Consider the following 19,987-nt stretch of genomic DNA (forward strand, 5'->3'; position numbering starts at 1 on the left):
ATACCATCCCTGGTCCCAGCGCCTTAGGACTATTGTTAATCAACATTGGCACATATTATCCAAGTCCTATCCCCGGATAGGAGAGTTCCAGAGGCCACCCATGATATGCTATAAACGGGCAGAAAATATTAGGGATAGAATAGTCCGGGCGGATGTGGGAAGTAATAAAATAGAAAGAGGACAGAGTACTTTATCTACACCTAGACGGGGCACTTTTCCCTGTTTAAATTGTGTCAATTGTTCCAGCGTTATAAAGGGTTCATGTTTTTCCCACCCTCACTCAGGTGAAAATATTCCAATAAGGGGCACGTTCACCTGTGATAGTAGATTTGTGGTTTACATTCTTAAATGTCCATGTGGATTACTATATGTGGGGGAAACCTCGATGAGAATGAAGGACAGACTAAGTAAACACAAATCTACTATCCGTAAACAGAATTTATTACTCCCAATACCCCTCCATTTTCATGATAAAAAACACAACATCTCGCAGTTGAGGTATCAGATTATTGAAGGTGTATCATTACCCCGTCGAGGGGGTGACAGAAATAAATTGTTATTGAAAAGAGAGGCTTACTGGATTCATCGTCTTCAGACAATGGAGCCCAGGGGCCTCAATCGTGAGTACAATGTGTCCTGCTTCCTATAAGGCATTCGGCCTTATGCAATCTGATAAATATATTTCTTTTTTTCTTCAGCGTGACTAATCACTGCAAGAATAGACTATGTGACTGAAAATCTTCGCCAGTATAGAGTGGATATGTTTTTTGCGAATTTTCAATTGCGAATTTTCAATTGCGAATTTTCAGTTGCGAATTTTTCATTGCGATTATTCGATATGCGAATTTTTATTTAATGAGGGAGGCGGAGCTCCTTTGATGATGTCAGTTCCTTTGTGTTTCATTTATGTATAAATAGCTGGAGTGTAAGATGTTTTATGCAGTCTGATGAAAGCACATCTGTGCTGAAACGCGTCACTATGCCATTTGAATATGTGACTGAATAAATCTACATTGTGATCTACATCAGCGAAGTGCCGGTCCTTTCCTTTGAAAAGAAATATGTGTATACACAGAGAGAATGTATATACATATATTTTTTTTTTCTTTCAAGAAACTTGTATAATTATCTGTTGTTTTAACAGTATATTCATTTTTCTTGTGTGTTTGTGTCACAGATCACCTGTATCCAGCGTTTGGAGGGCGGTGGCCTTAGGATGAAGTGGACGCATTATTTATACGGGAGGGTGACATTCCTATAAGTTTTTTTATTATGCCAATTTTTTTCTTTTGTTACTTTTTCCTCTTGTACTGTGCATTTGCAATTTTCTCACTGGCGGATTTGGCGTGCATCTTGGGACAGACCACACAGTGTATAACGGTCATTATGGTGTTGTTGAAATCACTCTCTTCATCTGGGATAGATTTGCTACCTGTGACATCTGTGTGCCTGTAAGAGGAGAACCCTCTTGGGTATAATAGCGACCTGACATCCTGGACAGATACTCCGTTCTGCACCGCGATTTCATGTGGTGTCAGTCGGTCTTATGTCTGGGTACAGTATGTGGGCGATCTGTTTTACAGGCTGTCCGTACTGGTCTAGATCTTGTTACCCTGATTAATGGCAGGTTTGATGTGCACATGGACTTTGGGCATTTCTCCAGATTCCAAGATGGTGCTCCGGGACAGGACGAACACTGCGTATGCGCCGCAACACACCTTGGATGTACTGAGCGGCACAGTGATGACGCAAGAGCATAGATCGACCCCGACGAGGTTCGGCGTCCTCCAGCTGCCACCAGTCCTGGACTGATGCAACGCCTTGCCAGTACAGTGGTATGTCTATATTTTCTAGGATCGCATGGAATGTGCCCCTCTCCGTTTTGATGTGCACACTTGATCGTCCTGCTGCTCCGCCCTCAAATTTATTTTTGTTTGATCGATCGATATGTCCCTTCATTCACTTTATGTATGCAAATGCCATATATATTTGACAATACCATTTGCCTGATCATGCAATTTTCTGATTGTATTTAAATTATGTATCTGTTTTCACTTTTTGTAACACGCCCACTGGGTGGGACTTGGTCACATGATTTTGCCACATGTTCATGATTTTTTCACCAATTGAGTTGCCTATATATTGGTTTTCATTTACTATGCATCTCTGCTTAAAAAAGGCTCATTTTGTGTATATATATAAAATCATACATCTGATATATATATATATAGATAGATAGATAGATAGATAGATAGATAGATATGGATAATATGTGGGAAACTACTACTGATGTTTTTAGCCACATATATTATATATTCTAAATATATAATAAATTCATGGAAAGGGTCAGGCAGCGCTCCCTCAAGTGCAGATGTAGCTGTGTGGGTGCCCGCGGTGGTCCCTCGATATGGGACAAATTCAGTAGAGAAAGAAAGTCTGCAGCACTCCTTCAAGTAAAAAAAGTGTAATTTATTCACACATGTCAGACTATATAATAATATATGTAAAAGTAAAAAAAATAAGTAAAAAAAAAAATGGGCAGCACTCCAAGAAGTTAAAAATACTAAAAATCTTTATTTACCTAAGCAGGACATGCAATGTTTCGGCTCTATACTGGAGCCTTTCTCAAGCTGTGTATACAGACAAATTGACAAGTATATATAGCAGTGTGCTGATTCATAACAATTTACATAACATGTGTGTCCAATACATAACAATTAACTAAAAAACATATAATAGTACAGTGCAACCACATAGTAATAAGATGTGACTAGGACTATCAATATCTCATGATCGTATTGTATAACAATAATATATGTAAATATATTATGGCTAAAAACATATATATATATAGAGATATATGTTTCTGAAATGATTCAAACTCCCAACCTTATACATTAGAGTCAAGGATGCTAACCACTACACTATAGAGCTACATGTTAACCTGCACAGAAATATAAAATAAGTCTTCTGCTGAATAGGAATACTCTCACTACATCAGAAACTACTATGAGGTTTTTCTGACACAGTTTAGCATTCAGCTTTATAGCTGAGTGGATACGGTCCTTGCCTCTAATGTACAATGTTGGGAGTTCAAATGCTGGCAGAAAATTTTCAGAAATAAATGCTAAATTACATTTAAATACACTGACTCTAGCATCGCTCTCGAGCACACGCGGTTTTCGGCTGAAATCTGTGATGCTCGATCCGAAACTGGTGTTTAGCTGAGCATGCTCGCCCAACACTAGTAAGTAGGCTTAAAAACCGGTTTAAGTACCTTAATGCCTTGGGAAAATATGTGCAAAAATGGAGAAACTGATTGACATTCTCTCTTATTGTAAGAGAGTCTTGACTTGTTTATCAATGTCTGTCCTAATCTAATATCTATATTTGCAGTACTTACAGATGTATCAAGCTTTGAAGGACATTAATTATACCACTTTATAATATTCTACATATATCATATTACTATACTACAGTTTCCCAGTTTAGCAGACAAAACAAACAAGTAAAGATGGCTTTCATGGTCATAATTTATATACCCTATTGAGCATATATACATAGTACAAAATTCACAGAGAACAGAAAGAAAAACAAATATAAAAACATCCTGCATGATATGATAATTAAATATGTGGATGTCCATGGCTACATTTATGGGGGAAAATGATGCACGAACACAACAGATGCAAGCATTATATCTGCTAGGAGCAGCACCCTATATGTGCAGGATCTGCTCTTTTGAACGTAAATGCCCAACAACGTAGGTAGGGTTAGAGTAGGACCTGCCAGACTGAGACTGCCTTGGCATGGGTAGGCAGGTACAGATGTGTTTTGATCAAAATATATTGACTGAGAGTCTCTGATTTTGTCATGTCAGAGTGAGGGCTTAGTCCATATATAATGCTTGCATATGGTGTATTAGTGTATTATTTTCTGTTGTCTTCTGTGATTTTAGTTACATAGTACATTTAATAAAAATACAAATGTACATCAAATTTATCAATGACATTCAGCATGTGAATGTACTTAAGTGGTGTTAATCTTATTTAGTTCTAAGGAAGCACCTAAGTAAGCCTTTTTCTTTGGACTTTGTTTGACCTGTTTGCCGTTCATCTCTGTCTTCTGTCTCATGGACAGAATAGAATGTGATGCTACTTTATTCTGTCTGCTAAAAAATACAGAAATGAATAGCAAGCAGGTCAAAATAATCCTTTGCACTCTGTCTGCCTAACTGGAGCTTTTCGATACTCAGATGTATGGTATACCCTGATGGAAAGCAGAGTAAAGGGCTAAGTGTGAATCAAGTGTTAACCAAGATTTAAAATGTAAAAAAATTTAAAAGTTGCTTTAAAAAGTAAAATAATACAATATAATTCTTATCAATGTTAAGATAAGCATATGTTTCCTATTTCTTTCTGTTTTCTAGGTTCTGCAGTGTCTAAGCAAGCTGTTGAACCCGTTGTTGCCAATGAGGCACAAATTGAAAATATGAAACAGGCAGGCCCTGTGTTCATGCCACCCACTTCTTCTGTGGCTGAGGTTCCCATAAATCAGTCATACATGTCAAATCTTCCTCCAGCCTTCTGGGCTGCCAATGGGATGAACTATGCACAGTTCCAGGTAATATCTTCTGTAATATGCATTAATGACTGTGTTACTGTATAAGTAATGTAGCATAATGGTCTAAGGTTATGTGCAAGAAAGCGTGTAATGCAGACAGGGCTGGAATGGTAATCTGCTCTATTAAGCAGATTGCAAGTGAGCTGGTCTGTCAGGAAGCAGGCTAGCACGTTTAAGCAGAAAATGTGCCGGTAGTGCAAATACGGTCGTAGCAGTGCAATGTCCAAAGTTAGAAGGGCTGAAGATTCTGCGAGGACACCATGATAATATGATGTCATCACAGGTCCTTCACTCAGTGAGAAATTCAGCAAAATGGAAGATAAACTGTAGAACAGAAGAGAATATACAGATGTGTCCACACTTAAATGCTCACTTATCTCAACATGTCCTGAGATGTGTTTCACGAAATGTTATATCTAAATTGGATAAATTACAATACAACGTTCAGACAGCAGGTGGCGCTTTGTGTTACTACTAGCTAAATACCTGAAATTAAGGTAAAGACTTGGTAATGGAATTACAATTGTGAAATTTGGCCGGGTTCACATCAGGTCTTTGTCTTACATTTAACATATATAAAAAATATATTGTATACATTAAACAAATCCCTCCAACCGATGCTCTTTTTTTTTTTTACTGTGCAAAGATTACCATATATTTTGACCTTTCGCCATTGTTCACTACAATTCTACATGCCGTATACTATGATTTAGATTCACCTAATGTCAGTATATAGTGCTAGTCTACTATTATATTTATTATATTCAAAATAACACACACCAACCACAGTATTATGCAGAGATTATTATATACTTTTAACAGTCCCATTACATACATACATTACAAATGTACATAATGCAATTCAGACACATTGGGTGTCAGTATATACTGCACTTTTTGCAGCCCATTCATGTTGCTATTGGAAAACATAACACAAAACTTTCTCATTGTCTTGGGTCCCTAAGGCGGTGCTTATTTTTAATTAAAAAAAACAAAACAAAACACTTTCCACAGATCACTACATGCCACTGGTTTTGTCCCTCTTAAATTTTTTTGTTTTTTATCTGTTGACTTTTATATTTTAATTGTAAAGTAAAAATATATCTGTAGGCACAATGAACACTGAAGAACAGTAAATAAAAAAATATAGCAAAAGGTATAAAAAATGTACTTTACAATCAGAAGTGTAAAATACAACTTTGGAACTGTGAGTGATTTAACCCTTTCCCAACCTATTCTATATGGGGAAGAGCGATGGCATTATTGTTTGTTCCTCCTGTAGCAATGTGAACATTGAAGTGTTTTCCCCAGGTTCCAGTCCGGGACTTAGGGCATGCTCATGTCCAGGGATCCTATTTAATCCTGCTACTGGATCTTGGGTGTGTCTCACTCTGGAGAGTGTGCAGACAGAGGCCTGGTGAGGCTCTGTCAGTGTGGTCTCAGATAAGCCAGGCTGAGGGGCCACGAGGCTATGCAATAGCCTGGACTTTGGGGGACTTGAACACAGAAGGCTGGAGTGGCTCTGTGAGGGCGGACAGGCTGAGAGACCCCTATCCCCCAAGAGACACTGGTGTGAGAGCAGCCTGGAGGCTGCTGAAGGATGGGCTGGGAAAGCCGCATCTCATCATGGGTGTGAACTGTGTTATGCTTTAGGTGAGTCAGGGAAACCTATGTGTTTAGATAGGGCCCAGACGGGCAAGGTATTTTATTTTGGCTTTGTGAGTTTTTCTTTATGCCGTGTGCCACAATAAAGCACAGTTTGGCCCCTAAATCCTGGTGTCTGTGAAGAAGCGTGTGTTTGCAACCTCTGGAAAAGAGCTAATCCCCTACAATTGGTGTCGGATGCGGGCACACGTGCTGAAAAGTAAAAAGCCAACGTGGTTGCTAAGGGCAACGACCTGACGGAAAAGAGCAGGTGCTGCTGAATGTTGCCAAGGAATTTCTGTGTTACTGTGCAGTGATTTAAAGTGCCGGAAGCCTGCTAGTTTGCAGGAACAGAGACTGCTGGTGTTAATCTGGACATTTTTTTTTCTGTGGTGCAAACAGTGCAGGATTTAAAGGGCCAGAAGCCCAGTACAAGAGACTGATCAGTGGAAATGGCTACAAAATGGTATAGCCCATGGGAGAAATCCTGCGATTTAGTGATCGGGGGAATCCCGCTGGGGGTCATTCTAGACTCTCGCCAGCAAGTATCTCGGGTCCTGCCTGAAATTCTGGACTTTATAACAAGGGGGCCAGAGACAAAAACTACGGTGTCACTGACCTTTGTGACTGACTATGGCTCTGTGCAGTGGGAGCTGATAAAATGTAAGACCCTGGAAGTGGAGTTTGTGCTTGGCAAGGACTTTCCATTGTTTGGGCAGTTGTGGAGCGGAGTTCCTGATAAAAAGCAAAGATATGCCGTTGCCAAGGGCAACCGTCGGGAAGAAAAGGAGGTGGAGAGCGGTGCGGTTCTCAGGAGTGCATATCTTCCCTGTGACTGTGCCCGGAGTCCTAGAGAGGAAGTGCGGAGGTGCAGTAAAGCTGTTGCTAGGAGCAACCACAACCTTGATGAGTCCACGGGAGAGAATGTCACTGCTTTACCAGAATGGTTGATTACAAAGGGTAAGACTGTTCCTGTTATTAACTATGTGGCAGACCCAGTGACAGTGAGCCGGCGGCAGGGGATATCTGCTGGGCCGGTAGGTGATAAGTCACACAGAGAAAAAACTGTGTCTGGACAGGCGGATAAGCCTGCTGTGATGGCTCCCTTGCAGAAACCTGCAGGGGAGAAGGTTTCTGTGTTACCTCAGTTGCCCATGACCAAAGCTAGACATGGGATGACAAGGATCCGGGATCCCATGCTAGCCCGGGTAAGAGGTAGCACAATATTGAAACCTGAGACTGGTAAAATAATAAAGGTGCTGGACAGTCGTGCGGAGAAGGACTATCCGCTGATTTTCACTGAGCGTGAGACTCCAATGAGAACAGAGACTGATGAACGTGATGTTACAGATAAGCTTATGCATGAGGGAGTGTTGGGGTGTACTTTTCCCTTATGCTGGGAGTTGTGGAGTAATGGAGACACTTCTGCAGAGAGTGCAAAAACTCCTGCAGAACGTGTACCTGTACCTATAAGTGAACCTGTAAGGGAAAGGACCATTGAAAACAGTGATGATACCATGTTTGCCGAAATGCATAATGGAAATGTGAAGTCATGTGAAATATGTGATAATAATGACATGCCTTTTCCTTTGCAGGCTGTGATCGGGGAAAAAGCTCCCCTGTTGGCAAACATGTGTCTGATATAAAAGTGTTGATAAATGTTGAAGAAACACCGCTAGGAGACCCCATTGTAGACAATGTGGCGGGGCTAGAGGGTGTACCACACGGACCAGAGGTGGATGTGCAGTCTCCACAGGTTTCTATGATTAATAAAATGTCCCAGGTGGGGATTGACTCAGGGGTGCCCCTAGAGGCCAGGGTTAATAATGACACGAGCGGTATAAGTGGCCTATGTGCCGTGACAGTTAACAACTCCGAGAGTGAGGCTACCATGTCAAGACCCAGCAAAACTAAAGTCGTTACTAGTAGCAACCAGGTGACTGTTATATCTGATGAGACAAGCGTTCAGTCAGGTGACAGCCTAGTGTCTGAAGCTCATATCCTGACAGTTGTAGATGACCTGACAGGACAGTACAGCTACAAACTTGAAGATGTTTTCGCTCGCTCTGCACAGTCCCTAGATACACTAGAGATGGGGCTAGCGGTTCTCACAGAGCAACTGCAGGAATCTCCAGAGGAGTCACAGAAAGAGATAAATGAACTGAAGGAACTAGAGTCACTAATAGAAGTGGAAATTCTCCAACTTCAAGAGGAACTTGCAGCTTCTGAGCAATCCAGACTTCATGCAGAGCAGGAAAGAGATGAGCTGGCTGATGAGGTTCTAAACAACGCCTCCGAAAAATCTGCTCTCTTGGAGGAGAAAAGACATTTGGAAGCCAGGATGGCTCAACTTTATCAAGAGTTATGTGATCGCATGGTGGACCTGGACCACCAGAGACAAACTGTATCTAGATTGGAGAAGAGACAAAAGAAGTTTGACCAGCTCTTGGTTGAAGAGAAATACATATCGGCTCGATATGCCGAAGAACGTGACCGAGCGGAGGCTGATGCTTGGGAGAAAGAGTCCAAGACCCTCTCCTTGGCTAGAGCCCTTGAAGAAGTGCTTGAGGAGCGAAATGAATTAGAGAGGCTGAACAAGCAACTCAGAGTAGAGATGGAAGCTCTCATGAGCTCAAAAGATGCCATCTATGAGGTGGAGAAGCCTAAGCGTGCTCCTGCACAGCAGGTGGAAGGAAGTGAGAGACCGGAAAAGGAAGATCCTTTGGAAGGTGCCAAAATCAAATTATATTAGAATTGTAACTAATGAAATATACACTGCAAACAATGTTTCTGCTTTCCACAACTATTACCCCTATTTTCCTGCACCCAGCAAGGAACTTCTTATCTCTCCCTCTATCTGACCTCCTGCTCAGATCTGTTCCTTAACATAAAACCTTCCTCTATAGAGGAAATTGTAAGAATGATGGAGACAGAAAAACATGGGAATGTAAAATGAGCCACTGTATCAAACATAATAGGATTATATACACATCTTAGCAGGCAGTATCACACATGATAGGATTAGATACACAGCTCAGCAGAAATTATCACACACAATAGGATTAGATACACATCTTAGCAAAACGTATCACACATGATAGGATTAGATACGCAGCTTAGCAGACAGTATCACACATGATAGGTTCAGATACACAGCTCAGCAAAAAGTATCACACATGATAGGATTAAATACACCGCTTAGCAGACAGTATCATACATGAAAGGATTAGATACACAGCTTAGCAGACAATATCACACATGATAGGATTAGATACGCAGCTTAGCAGACAGTATCACACATGATAGTTTAGATACACAGCTCAGCAAAAAGTATCACACATGGAAGGATTAGATACGCAGCTTAGCAGACAGTATCACACATGATAGGATTAGATACGCAGTTTTTTATTTTTATTGTTATATTTTTTTCTTTCCCACTTCCCTAAAGTTGTTCTTACCTGTCCTTTGGATTCCTGGCTTCCTGGCTGCTCCAGTCAGTGCCCGTTGCCGCTTCTGCCGACTTCCGTGCTCATGGAGCGTCCCCATCACCATGGGAACGTCTCCATATACTAGAATGTACTGTCGGATTTGAGAATTACGTTGAAATCGCAATTCGATTAATTCAAGTTATAATAATCGAATTGCGATTTCAACTTAACACTGCTATATTCCATTTTAGCTAAATTACAATCTATATGGTTATTTTACGAATTTTCGGAATATTGCTCTAACTTCGTCTTTTAGAATATTCGTAATATTGCTCTAACTTCGTCTTTTAGAATATTACGAATATTCTAAAAGACAAAGTTAGAGCAATATTAAGAATATACGTAAAAAGTTGAAATCGCAATTCGATTATTATAACTTGAATTAATCGGATTGTGATTTCAACTTAGCACTGCTATATTCCATATTAGGCTAGAATTAACAAATATGGAATATAGCAGTGTCAAGTTGAAATCGCAATTCGATTATAATAACTTGAATTAATCGGATTGCTATTTCAACTTAACACTGCTATATTCCATATTTGTTAATTCTAGCCTAATATGGAATATAGCAGTGCTAAGTTGAAATCGCCATGCGATTACTTCGAGTTATATTAATCGCATTGCGATTTCAACTATTTACGTATATTCTTAATATTGCTCTAACTTCGTCTTTTAGAATATTCGTAATATTCTAAAAGACGAAGTTAGAGAAATATTATGAATATTCTAAAAGACGAAGTTAGAGCAATATTACGAATATTCTAAAAGACGAAGTTAGAGCAATATTACGAAAATTTCGTAAAATACACATAGATTGTAATTTAGCTAATATACTGCTATAGTAATTTTTTTAATAGTGTACATATTTTCCAAAACTTAAGTTCAGAAGAGGCAAAAAAAAATTGAGAAAAAAAAAAAGGATTATAGCACTATATTAGCTAAATTACAATCTATATGTGTATTTTGCAAAATTTCTTAATATTGCTCTAACTTCGTCTTTTAGAATATTCGTAATATTCTAAAAGACGAAGTTAGAGCAATATTGCGAAATTTCATAAAATACACATATTAGCCTAGCCATAGTCAATTAGCATAGGAACGTTGCCTTATACTATCAAAAGAAATAATCGCAATACGCGATTAATTAAATCGCATATTATTCGCGATAATTGGAATAATTACGAATATTCAATTTCAACGAAAATAACACGAATATTTGCGAAATATTGCAAAATCGAATATGGCACCACCCGCTCATCACTAATAAAGATACTTTTAATCCATGTTGTGTCCAATAACTGAGCGTCACTATTAGGCTTAGTTCGCATTTCACTTATTTGGTCAGTCATTCTCATCAGTTATTGTCAGCACAAAGCGGGTGACAGTCAAAACCACAGAACTGGTGCAGATCTATTCCTGATACCTAATCTGATAGTAGGCTTGACTTTTGAATTTGGCTCACAATAAGTGATAAAAATAACTGACCAATAACAGAAGTGTGAACGCCTTACAGGTCAATATTGGCCTCAGGTCTAATTTATCAGCGTGAGCAAAACTGTGCAGTGGCAAAAGATTCAAGTAGTGGCCTCATGACAGTGGAGAGTGTTTCAGCAGTAAGACTGTGTTCACATCACTGTTTATTTGTCCGTTCTTCTGATCTGTCAGAAGAACATCCCAAAAAATGCAGATCCTGCCTTTAACATACACCTTCAAACCATCAGTATTAGCATTTGATCAGTATTTGTAAGGCGAAAACAGGAGGTGGTCCAAAACAGAACTAAATGTGATATATATCTATATATATATATAGTGACATCAATGCTGGATTGGTAGTGGAAGGGAGGTATATTTCACCAAGATTCCTCTTCTATGTAAGTAGCAGGTGAAAGACTCTCACATGTGAGGTAATTAATGAAGCAGCACTGAGGGTGGGGATATAATAGAGCAAGGAGGTCAGTCTCTCTCTCTCTGCCTAGGGACGCAGAAAGCATGTCTGTTTGAGTGTGCAAACCGTGAGTACTAGGTTGCTGAAGTCTTGTTTTGTGAGCTGGCTGGGAGAAGCCCTCCAGCGGATAGATAGGAACCTTTGATGTTTAGTAAGTGCCGGACAGGCAAAACTTTTTTTTTTTGTTTTATTTTATTTATGCAACCTGCTTAATAAACTTGGCTCAAGGCCAGCTGAAAACTTATACCTTGGTGGCTGGTCAGAATTGTGTGAAACAGACAAGTGTCCTTTGACCCCAGCAAAGGCGATCCCGAGCTTATCCCCCCCACAATATATATATATATATATATATATATATATATATATATATATATATATATATATACAGTACAGACCAAAAGTTTGGACACACCTTCTCATTCAAAGAGTTTTCTTTATGACTATGAAAATTGTAGATTAACACTGAAGGCATCAAAACTATGAATTAACACATGTGGAATTATATACATAACAAAAAAGTGTGAAACAACTGAAAATATGTCATATTCTAGGTTCTTCAAAGTAGCCACCTTTTACTTTGATTACTACTTTGCACACTCTTGGCATTCTCTTGATGAGCTTCAAGAGGTAGTCACCTGAAATGGTCTTCCAACAGTCTTGAAGGAGTTTCCAGAGATGCTTAGCACTTGTTGGCCCTTTTGCCTTCACTCTGCCGTCCAGCTCACCCCAAACCATCTCGATTGGGTTCAGGTCCGGTGACTGTGGAGGCCAAGTCTTCTGGCGCAGCACCCCATCACTCTCCTTCATGGTCAAATAGCCCTTACACAGCCTGAAGGAGTGTTTGGGGTCATTGTCCTGTTGAAAAATAAATGATATTCCAACTAAACGCAAACCGGATGGAATAGCATGCCGCTGCAAGATGCTGTGGTAGCCATGCTGGTTCAGTATGCCTTCAATTTTGAATAAATACCTAACAGTGTCACCAGCAAAGCACCCCCACACCATCACACCTCCTCCTCCATGCTTCACGGTGGGAACCAGGCATGTAGAGTCCATCCGTTCACTTTTTCTGCGTCGCACAAAGACACGTTGGTTGGAACCAAAGATCTCAAATTTGGACTCATCAGACCAAAGCACAGATTTCCACTGGTCTAATGTCCATTCCTTGTGTTCTTTAGCACAAACAAGTATCTTCTGCTTGTTGCCTGTCCTTAGCAGTGGTTTCCTAGCAGATATTCTACCATGAAGGCCTGATTCACACAGTCTCCTCTTAACAGTTGTTCTAGAGATGTGTCTGCCGCTAGAACTCTGTGTGTCATTGACCTGGTCTCTAATCTGAGCTGCTGTTAACCTGCGATATCTGAGGCTGGTGACTCGGATGAACTTATCCTCCGCAGCAGAGGTGACTCTTGGTCTTCTTTTCCTGGGGCGGTCCGCATGTGAGCCAGTTTCTTTGTAGCGCTTGATGTTTTTTGTGACTGCACTTGGAGACACTTTCAAAGTTTTCCCAATTTTTCAGACTGACTGACCTTCATTTCTTAAAGTAATGATGGCCACTAGTTTTTATTTACTTAGCTGCTTTTTTCTTGCCATAATACAAATTCTAACAGTCTGTTCAGTAGGACTATCAGCTGTGTATCCACCTGACTTCTCCACAACGCAACTGATGGTCCCAACCCCATTTATAAGGCAAGAAATACCACTTATTAAACCTGACAGGGCACACCTGTGAAGTGAAAACCATTTCAGGTGACTACCTCTTGAAGCTCATCAACTATCAATATCGCTATATTGCTATATATTTGTTTTTTAGAATATTTATAATTTTATTTTCCATATGAAAACATGATTCCTTCCTGCTTAAGTTGCTTGTGGGCCAATGACTCATTGACCCACAAGAAAGAAGCAGGGAGGAATCATGTTTTCAGATGTAAAAAAATGACGAATATTCAATATAGCGAATATATAGCACCATATTCGTAATATTCGCGAATTTGCAAAGTTACGATATTCGTGATTAATATTCGCTATTCGAATATTCACGCTCAACACTGCTGGCTATGAGATTTAGGCGCCACATCTTCTGTCCCCTCACCAGTCAGATTTATCAGTATCCCCTCCAGGATATGAAGGAGTGTAATGACATTATTCATCCCATAGTCCTGTGACTGACAAATAAAGTGGTCATGTGTTTCATCTGCTCATACAGTTGGTCCAATATGTGGAGCGTGCAGTTCCAATGTGTGGAAATGTTGACTATAAGGCGATGCAGGGGAACACCATTCTGCCTTAGCAGCTCAAGGAGGGCATGTTTTGCACAGTAAGCGTGTCTGAGGTACATGCACAGTTTCCTTGACATTTTCAAGACATCTTGCAGTTGGGTGGAAGACTTCAGGAACTGAGTGACAGCCAGACAGAAGACAAGCACCATGCAGGGCGCATGGGTCAGCCTTCCCTGATGCAGCACAGACAGAATGTTCTTCCTGTTTTGGGTGACCATGGTTCCTATCTCCAGTTGGGGAGGAGACAGCAGGATTCAATTTCTTGGTTGCTGATGTGGAGCAGTTCCCCCTGGTGTCACTCCATTTATCAAGTCTGACCAGGTGCAGAACCATGTGACAAAGCCATGCTTTGCATACGTAGGTGGTATACTGGAGGACCACTCTGAACTGTGCCTACAGTGGAGGGTAAGTACAAGGTGGAGGATGAGGAGGCAGAGGAGGACATTGACACATAAATCTGACAATTACAATGCAGAGGTCTGGTATGCCTGGGCATGAACCACATTTACCCAGTGGGCTGTAAAGGACATATATTGTCTATGACCAGTAGTTATAGATGCATTATGTCAGTGCCAGCAACTGTACAGATGCCGAAAGGCTTAAGCCACCTGTTGACAATGAGTCTGACGCACAGTGAGTGTATGTATAACAGAACAGATTCAGTATTATTGGTGTAGCAAGTTAACTAGATAAACGCACCTATATATTAGACTGGAAAAGAATTGTGATGGCACACTCGCATTTGGATAGAATGGAAGGATTTTTATTGTTCTATAAAATACTTAGTAATATTATTTGAATTTCATAAAAGTTATAAAAATATAAGAGATCCTATATGTATATAAAGTATATTATATATTCTGATCAAAGTAACTGTTCTTGGTATTATTCAGTACGAAATATATATTTCATTGGGTATTGTTAAACAGGGATTCCCTAGAATTGAAAAATAATGTCCATAGATGTTTAAAAGAGTTCTTCAAGGAGGTCCTGAAATCAGCGAATTTACAATCCACAAGAAGGCTAAATAGTAATTGATGACTGTCTTTAGTTAAATAGTGATATTCTTAAAGAATGTGCAAGCTCGCATATAAGGTCCAATATATTATGAAAAAATATGAAAAAATATATTTTAAGAAAAAAGTGCCGTGCAAAAAATTGAAAAAGTTGAAAAATGTGCTCAATGAGTAAAATACGTTGTGCACAACAAAGGTAATTTATAACATGCAGTTATTCTTAAAAAATGTGTTGATAAAAACGTACACCATATAGATAATGTTCATATATTATGATGATGAGGAGTCGATGTAAGATTTTTCTTAAAATATATTTTTTCATATTTTTTCATAATATATTGGACCTTATATGCGAGCTTGCACATTCTTTAAGAATATCACTATTTAACTAAAGACAGTCATCAATTACTATTTAGCCTTCTTGTGGATTGTAAATTCGCTGATTTCAGGACCTCCTTGAAGAACTCTTTTAAACATCTATGGACATTATTTTTCAATTCTAGGGAATCCCTGTTTAACAATACCCAATGAAATATATATTTCGTACTGAATAATACCAAGAACAGTTACTTTGATCAGAATATATAATATACTTTATATACATATAGGATCTCTTATATTTTTATAACTTTTATGAAATTCAAATAATATTACTAAGTATTTTATAGAACAATAAAAATCCTTCCATTCTATCCAAATGCGAGTGTGCTATCACAATTCTTTTCCATTTTAACACATCCTCACGGTTTTAGGTGTACCGGTGATTGAGCACCTCTATCCATACTGACCGTCTGGTGAGCCACAGAACCCCCTCTATTATATATTAGACTGCCTGCTAAAACTAAATTTGATGCACAATAAGTCTATGTATAACAGAACATATTAACTATTAATGGTGCAGCATGTGTATTAGATAAACGCGCCTATACTGTATAATAGACCACCTGTTGAGACAAAGTCTAATGCATAGTAAGTATAAATGGTGCAGCAGATTAACTAAATAAACGTGTCTATATTTTAGACTGCCTGTTGATAATGTGTCTGATGCACAGTATGTCTATGTATAACAGAATAGGTTAATTATTTATTGGTGCAGCAAGTGTACTAGATAAACTCGCCTGTATATTAGACTGCCGGTTAATACTGAGTCTGATCCACAGTAAGTCTATGTATAACAAAACAGATTAAGTATTAATGGTGCAGCAAGTGTACTAGATAAACATGCCTTTACTGTATATTAGACCACCTGTTGAGACTAAATCTCATGTGTAATGTGTTTATATAATAGAGCAAATTAAGTATAAATGGTGGAGCAGATGTACTAATTAAATGTGTCTATATATTAGACTACCTGAAAACTAGTCTGATGCACAGTAAGTCTATGTATAACAGAACAAATTAAATATTAATTACACAGTAATTGTACTAGATAAACACACTTATATATTAGACCACCTGTTGACAATGATTCTGATACACAGTAAGTCTATGAATAACAGAACAAATTAAAAATGAATGGAGAAGCAATTAAACAAGATGCAAAGGGCTATTACACTAAGCCTGCACTGTCCCTGCAGTCTCCCTTTGCTTTCCCTACAGTGTCTAAAAACTCTCCCTATGATCTCATTACATTGTTCCTGCACTATCCATATCCTACAATTAAAATCATTCTAAAACACTGTCCCTAGAACTTGTCATGCTCTCCATATGCTCAATTCTCAGTGAAATTAGGCTTTTAAAGGACTGTGACATCACAAGGGATGGCTATCTGGCTGGCTGCATGACATTATGGGTCATATAATGTTCCTGGGCTCCTTACTTTCACTTTGTAACATGTGTAGCTGCCATTTTAGGAAAAAAACTATTCATTATCACGAAGCATGAGGAAATCACTTGCCTGAAATTTGGACTGAAGTCAATCCATTTCACTTTGACTCGCTCAACACTTACTGTAACCTTGGGCTCCCTAATTAATCAATGCATATTAATTAATCTAGACAATAAGCCATTTTTTCTGGGTCATGTTCTTACATAGGATGCTTTATCCTTCTAAATTCCACATCTTTTATATATGGAGCTGTTGCATAGTAACATTTTAAATTGTAACACTGATCCTGTCTGCTCGGTAGAAATTCCCCCCTCAGTTCCTCAAAAGTATTCATGCTTTCCACCTTTTTAACTGGTGCACATACATAAGTTCTCTCCATCCTCCTCAGTCCTCTTTTGGCCCACATGTGTTTTGCCATTTACCCCATATAATAGTGTGTTTTTCAAACATATTTCAAACCTTCTGTAACATATAACCTGTTAGTAACAATTCATTTTTTTTTTCCCATATATTATATTTCCCAATATAATTTATATTTTCTTCTTAAAAAACAAACAAACAAAAAAAAACCTTATAGAATCCCATTGTCCACTCCAGATGTGATACAATTGTGTTGAGTAGAAATAATATTGAAATTTAGACAGTGCCTTTCCCTCTTTTGTAATTGGTAAATGAAACATATTTAGTTTGATTCCTGCCTGTCTCCTATTCCATATAAAATCCTTAATTAACCTTTTCAGTGCTGAAAATGTTTTTCGTTTTTTTTTTTTTTGTTATAACCATATCGGGGAGTTCTGAAGCACAAACAGGAATCTCGGCAGCACCACAATATTTATCAATACTATTCTAGCTGCTAAGTGTAATAAACTTACCTGTTCGGGCTCCAGCGGTGCAATCCTCAGCCTTGGCACGGCTGCGCCAGGAGAGATGCACTGCTGAGCTAGACCCCCTGGTGACGCGACTGCATCCTTAGTAACATGATGCAATGCTCTGTTTCTATCTGTAGCAGGCATGTGCAGAGGGAAATTAGCAGTGTGCTGATTAGCTCAGCTGCTCTATTACTGTGCACTAGTGTTTCTGAATAATGGAGCACCGAGTCAATGGACCTATCAGGTTCTGATCAAGGGACTTGATGTTCTATTTAAATTCCTTCCTGGCCATACTCCATTATCAGTGATAGTCTTGTTTGGCTCACTAGCTAGGTTCCTTGTTCCCTGTTCCTTCATTTGTGTACTGATTCTTTTGATCTCGGCTTGTCTTCTGACAGTAGGGACTGTAGTCCAGCTATGGTTCTGCTAAGTTGAGCTTACATCCTGCAAGTAGGCAAGGAAAGCAGGCTGGGTTCTAGGTTAGGAATCCCTGTCCTTGTCTGTCCCTACCTACAGACGTTACACTAAGGAGGTAAATAGTTTTCTCCATACCTTTATGTTGCCCCTGATTGTTTTTACAACCACTATATGACTTGTCTCCATATATTGACATACATCCATAATTATTGCTATTGGCAGATATTTAAGAGTCCACAACCTGAAGATGTCCAAAAGTCCTTCAAGCGGTCCAAGAAGGACAGAGGGCACCCTTGCCTTCACAATTCAAAGGCTATAGAAGCTCTTACACTTACTCTTGCATGAGTTCACCTGTATAGTAGTTTGACCCAGTCAATAACAGTTTATCCCTATGAATAATTTCCCAGACAGCTACAGAAGTGTATAAAGCCCACATTCAGGGCCTCATAGGCAAAATGTCAGTGTGAAAGTGACAGTTACAATACATTGAGGGACATTTATCAAGCTCTTTATGCCTCTAAAGTTGCAGATTAAGGCGCCTGCCATGTGTGAACCATAAATTGTGACTTTCTGAGCTTCTCTGCAATTTTCTGAAATGCTGAAAAAGGGGGAAGGACTTAACAGGAGGGGGCAGTGCTTTGCACTGTATTTACTATAACTTTTATCAAAAAGTGACGGAAGTTATAGCTGAAGTTTACGTCAGCCTACAGCTGGAGTAGACTTCAGTTTCTGATGCACACCAGGGCATAGATCTCACGCCAGTGCAGGGATATCAAGGCTGGCGTATGGATACGCCAGTCTTGATAAATGTCCCTTATTATGTATTGTAATGCATTGTACAGTGATCAAATAATCAGTTGAGGTCCCCTAGTGGCACAGAAATAAAAAGTAATAAAAAATTAATTTTTTTATGAAATAAAGTTTCAAGCAAAAAAAACTTTCCCTGCTCAAGGAAAAAAGAAATAAAAAACATATTTTGTAGTGCCATGTACGTAACGACCTGCTCTACAAAATTATAATAAAATCTATCCCGTCAAGTAAATGCCATAAAAAATACATAGATAAAACAATGCCAGATAAAACATTTTTTTGTCACTTCGCCTCCCAAAAAAAAACATAATATGAAGCAATCAAAAAGTCATATATACCCCAAATGGTACCAACAAAAACATCCGTCAATTCATCTAGCAAAAAATGAGGCCTCACACAAGACCATCTCCAGAAAAAAATATGCCTCTCAGAAAATGACGACACAGAAACATGATTTTTTTTTTATTGTGTAATAGTAAAGCAATAAAAAACTAACTATGTAAAGGTATCCCTGTAATTATACTGATCAGCAGAATAAAGTTAACATGACATTTTTGTCTACATGGTGAACGCAGTAATAAAAAAAAAAGAAACCCCAAAAATCTACTTTGTCCTGCGTCTCAAAAAGCTAAATAAAAAGTGATCAAAATAAACCCCTCCATTGAGAGAAAAATAAAAAATGTATAGTTGTCAGAAAATGGCTGTACTGGAACCCCAGAGGTTGTTTGAAGTCAATATCATGCCAGTAAACCAATCCATTAAACTCTGCACTGCAAAATCAAAAAGGTTGTCTTTACCTTGTGAACCTTGCAGTGTACCCAAATAATTTACATCCACATTTATGGCATTTCCATACCCATTAGAGCCTACCTATCAATTTAATAAGTGATAATAGAACGTAAACCTCGATGTCTGGAATTGCCCTAGGGATAATCCCGGGGGCCGCTGCTGGATTCCGAACGTGAGCTCTGCCTGCACTACACACTACTGATGTGAGTAAGAAACACTGATGATGTAGGATCCCGTGCTATGTCCCAGACACCTTCCTAAAATGTTAAAACT

This window comes from Bufo gargarizans, chromosome 3 (assembly GCF_014858855.1).
Source record: "Bufo gargarizans isolate SCDJY-AF-19 chromosome 3, ASM1485885v1, whole genome shotgun sequence".
In the NCBI taxonomy this organism is placed as follows: Eukaryota; Metazoa; Chordata; class Amphibia; order Anura; family Bufonidae; genus Bufo; species Bufo gargarizans.